The sequence below is a fragment of the Rattus norvegicus genome, chromosome 2, assembly GCF_036323735.1.
Source record: "Rattus norvegicus strain BN/NHsdMcwi chromosome 2, GRCr8, whole genome shotgun sequence".
NCBI classification, from domain to species: domain Eukaryota; kingdom Metazoa; phylum Chordata; class Mammalia; order Rodentia; family Muridae; genus Rattus; species Rattus norvegicus.
In genome coordinates this window covers 215,220,556-215,225,924 of record NC_086020.1, presented here as the reverse complement: position 1 = coordinate 215,225,924, position 5,369 = coordinate 215,220,556, and positions in this window count along the sequence as shown.

Here is a 5,369-nt window from a genome sequence, read left to right as displayed (position 1 = left end):
TACAGAGCTAAGCAGAGAATTCTCAAGAAAGGAATGTCAATGGCTGAGAAGAAATGTTCAGGTAGTACTATGTTCAATTTTCTGAGGAACCACCAGACTGATTTCCAGAGTGGTTGTATCAGCTGGTAATCCCATCAACAATGGAGGAGTGTTCCTTTCTCTGCATCCTCACTAGCATCTGCTGTCAGCCGAGTTTTTGATCTTTGCCATTCTGACTGGTGTGAGGTGGAATCTCAGGGTTGCTTTGATTTGCATTTCCCTGATGATGAAGGACGTCGAACATTTCTTTAGGTGCTTCTCAGCCATTTTAAATATGCATGTGTAGCAGAGGTTACCTTATCTAGCATCAATGGGAAGGGAGATCCTTGGTCCTGTGGAGGCTCAATGATGCAATGTAGGGGAAGGCTAGGGTGCTGAGGAGAGGCTGGAGGGGCAAGTGGGTGGGGGAACACCTTTATAGAAGCAGGGGGGACAGGGAAGGGAATAGGGGATTTAACTGGGAAGGGGGATAACAGTTGAACTGTTAACAAATAAAATAATCAATAAATAAAAATATTATGAAAAGATTCTCCAGCTAACAAAAAAAGTTCAACATCCTTAGGAAAATGCAAATGAGATCCTGCCTTCCACCAATCTGAATGGCTAAGATCAAAAACTAATGCATCAGTACATCCTGGCAAGGATGTGGAGAAAGGGGAACACTCCTCCATTGCTGGTGGGATTACAAACTGGTATAACCTTTCTGGAAATCAATCTGGAGGTTCCTCAGAAAATTGGAAATGAATCTACCTAAATAAAGACCCAGCTATATCACTCTTGGAAATATACCCAAAAGATGCCCCACCTGGCCACAGGGGAATGGACTTCACTATGTTCATAGTGGCCTTTTTGTAATAGAAGTTTGAAACAACCCAGATGTCCCTACCTGAAGAATGGATACAGAAAATGTGGTTCATTTACACAATGGAATGCTATCCAGCTATTAAAAACGAGGACATCATGAACTTTGCATGCAAATGGATGGAACTAGAACATATCCTGAGTGAGGTAACCCAGACTGGAAAGGACATACATGGAATGTATTCAGTGAATACATTAATGATATTTCCAGCAAATGATCATAACTTCTTGATATTATATACTATGTTCAAATGTGTTGCAGCCACAATGAACAACTATAGAAAGCAGAGAAGAAATATCTACTTAAAATGTGAAATAATATTTTTATTTATCCATATGTTATCCATCCACATCATGTAAACAAGTTCAGTTTATGTAATGGCAAAGTAAAGTATGCACAAAGCTCAAATTGTAATATGATTTTTTCCTTTACATAATCTGAGAGCAGTAGTAAGAATTTGAGCCTAATGTGTATTTCTTTTTTGTTTAATATATTTTTATTGGTTATTTAATTTTATTTACATTTAAAATGTTATCCCCCTTCCCAGTTTCCCCTCAACAACACCTCTATTCCCCTCCCCTCCCCCTGCCTCTATAAGGCTGTTCCCCCATCCACTCATCCACTCCTGCCTCAGCACCCTAGTGTTCCCCTACCCTGGTTCACTGAGCCTCCACAGGACCAAGGGGCTCCCCTCCCAGTGATAACAGATAAGAAAATCCTCTGCTACATATCCAACTGGAGCCACGGGTCCTCCTGTGTACTCTTTGGTTGGTGGTTTGGTCCCTGGGAGTTTTGTGGGTTCTGGTTGGGCGATATTGTTGTTCTTCCTATGCAAACCCCTTCAGCACCTTCAGTCCTTGTCCTAACTTCTCCATTAGGGTCCCTGTGCTCAGTGTAATCTTTGGCTGCATGCATCTGCATCTGTATTGATCAGGCTTTGCCAGAGCCTCTCAGAGGACAGCTATACCAGGATCCTGTCAGCATGCACTTGTTGGCATCAGCAACAGTGTCTGGGTTTGGTGTCAGCAGATGGATGGGTCCCCAGGTGGGGCAGCCCCTCGATGGCCTTTCCTTCAGTCTCTGCTCCACTCTTTGTCCCTGCATTTTCTTTTGACAGGAGGAATTCTGTATTAACATTTTCGAGGTTGATGGGTAGCCCCATTCCTCAACTTGGGGGCCATGCCTATTCACTAGATATGGTCTCTACATGTTCTATCTCCCTTCTGTTTCTATTCTTAAAAGATCTGGATACATAAAAATATAATAAGTCAATGAAATATTTTTACTTATCCACATACGGTAAAAGTGCCTCCCCCGAGCCTGATGGCCCGAAAAAGAGGCCAAGACACAGATGCTAGAATGAAAACAACAATTCTGATTTTTCTCTGAACTATGCATACACTGTATAAACACACATGCACGCACATGCTTACAAGCATGCTCACACAGCAGAAATATTTCACAAAGGCTGAAGCTCTGGTTCCCAGCTCTGAGTCAGCATTCACAGTGAGAAGGGAGTCACTTGGAAAAGATAAGGAAGTCTTTACTTTTCTTCCTATAATCTATTTATAGAATTTTCTTCCCACAATAAATTTATAGAATTTATGTATTTACGTATGTATATACATATGCATGTATGTATTACATTTTCAATTCACATAATATAATAAGGCAGACTATTATGCAGTGAGGATTTCCCTGTGCCTGGCTCACACACTGAAATCTATTTAGATGAAAGTATGAATCCAGAATAAAGCCTTTAGTTATTAAATTTCCACCATTACCTCATGGTTACTATGGTAGGTGTTACTTTCCTTCATAATGAGAAACTATCCAAAGGAATAGGAAAATATGCTACAGAAGAAACTCTGAAAGGAACGGATAGGATTCTGATAGCACTGAGGTATCCGAATTCCAGGTCATTGCTATTACACGTGACAGTCAGTAGACAAGAATGTGAGCTATGCAGATGGTGTTTTAATAGTACATGGATCTGCATTAACAGATGTATCCTCTGGTAAAGTATCACTTAGAGGAGAAAAACAGCAGAAATAACCCATCTATAAAAACGGTATTTAAAAAGTCATAAAAGGAAACTTTTTTATAGCTCATTAATCTTACATTAACTTTATGACAGTGATCAGGCTACATACCACAGGCTAATAAAATTCCTATGTCAAAATGAACTACATTTATTGAAGTTCTTTGCCAGTGGGACCCCATCAACCCCAAATATTTCAGGCTATTTCCATTTACACACATACACACACACACACACACACACCCCACACACACACCAATGTAAATTTTTTAACCTAAGAGATGAACTTCAATTACATAAGAATTTATCTAATCCTTCAGAGATGCACAAACATGCAATAATAAAAAGCCATGGTACACATAACAGATCACACCACACACAAGACCAACACACACACACGCACACGTATTAACCGATGAATATGATAGTGTATACATTATTCTTTGTATTATTTTCTACTTTTATATGTTTGTATTATGACCACATAAAGAAAAATGTTTTAAAGTAGCTCAATGTCATTTAAAGGATGGTAGGAGCCAATAGTGAGTCTCTATATCTGCAATGGCAATTGAGAAAAAATACATAAAAACGGTCAGAAATGATTGCCTGGGAGAGTGCTTTATAGCAACACCCTTATCTCCCAAGTTACAGCGATCTGCCCCAACATAATTTGTAATCATATTGTACTGTAACTAACATGGATTAGTTCTGTCTTATATTGATTAGCATTCTTTTATGTTGACAATGACATATTTGTATACATGGAAATGCATATTCCAGGTAGTACTATATAAATATTCAGTGTTGTTCTTCCTCTCCATCCTTCCCTCATCCTTGTCACCAGAATTCCACTTGTGTTTTTTAACTGTTCATGAATTTTATTTATTGATTTGCAATTTGAGTCCATTTTTAGAGAATTTTTATATGGTGTATTTTTTTTTATCATACTCGCTCCTTTTCCCTATGTTGTGATTTAGCAACATTGCTATCTATCATAGTTAGAATTTTTAAAAAAAATTTTTATTAGATATATTTTTTACTTACATTTCAAAGGTTATTCCCCTTCCTGGTTTCCTGTCCATAAGCCCCAATTCCCTTCCCTTCCCCTCCCCCATACTGGTATTCCCCCTATACATCTCCTTCTTCCCCTCCCTTATTCCCCTGCACTGGGGGTCCAACCTTGACAAGACCTAGGGCTTTCCCTCCCCCTGGTGCCCCAACAAGTCTATTCTCTGCTACATATGCGGTTAGAGCCCAGGGTCAGTCCATGTATAGTCTTTAGGTAGTGGTTTAGTCCCTGGAAGCTCTGGTTGCTTGGCATTGTTTTTATGGGGTTGTAAGCTCCTTCAACTCTTTCAATACTTCCTCTAATCCCCCCAAAGGGTTCCTATTCTTAGTTTGGTGGTTTGCTGCTAGCATCGACCTCTGTATTGGACATGCTCTGGATGTGTCTCTCAGGAGAGATCTATATCCACTCCCTTTCAGCATGCATTTTTGAGCTTCAATCTTATCTAGTTTTGGTGGCTGTATATATATGGGCCACATGTGGGGCAGGCTCTGAATGGACATTCCTTGAGTCACCGCTCTAAACTTTGTTTCCATATCCCCTTCTATGCATATTTTCCACCTATAAGAAGGAGTGCATTTTGGTTATTCTTCTTCTTGAACTTCCTGTGGTCTGTGGATTGCATCTTGGGTAATTTGAACCTTTTGTCTAATATCCATTTATCAATGAGTGCATACCAATTGTGTTTTTCTGTAATTGAGTAACCTCATTCAGAATGATATTTTCTAATTCATTCCATTTGCCTATGAATTTCATGAAGTCATTGTTTTCGATAGCTGAGTAGTACTCCATTGTGTAGATGTACCACATTTTTTGAATTCATTACTCTGTTGAAGGGCATCTGCCTTCTTTCCAGCTTCTGGCTATTATAAATAATGCTGCTATGAACATAGTGGAGCGTGTGTCTTTGTTGTATGTTGGAGCATCATTTGGGTATATGCCCAGGAGAGGTAAAGCTGGGTCCTCAGGTAATAGAATGTTCAATTTTCTGAGGAACCTCCAGACTGATTTCCAGAGTGGTTGTGCCAGTTTGCAACTCCAACAATGGAGGAGTATTCCTCTTTCTCAACATCCTTGCCAGCCTCTGCTGTCACTTGAGTTTTTTTTATCTTAGCCATTTTGACTGTTGTGAGGTAAAATCTCAGGGTTGTTTTGATTTGCATTTCCCTGATGACTAAGGATGTTGAACATTTCTTTTTTCCCCATCTTTATTAAATTGGGTATTTCTTATTTACATTTCAAATGTTATTCCCTTTCCCCGTTTCTAGGCCAACATCCCCCTAACCCCTCCCTGTCCCCTTCTATATGGGTGTTCCCCTCTCCATCCTCCCCCCATTACCGCCCTACCCCCAAGAATCCCA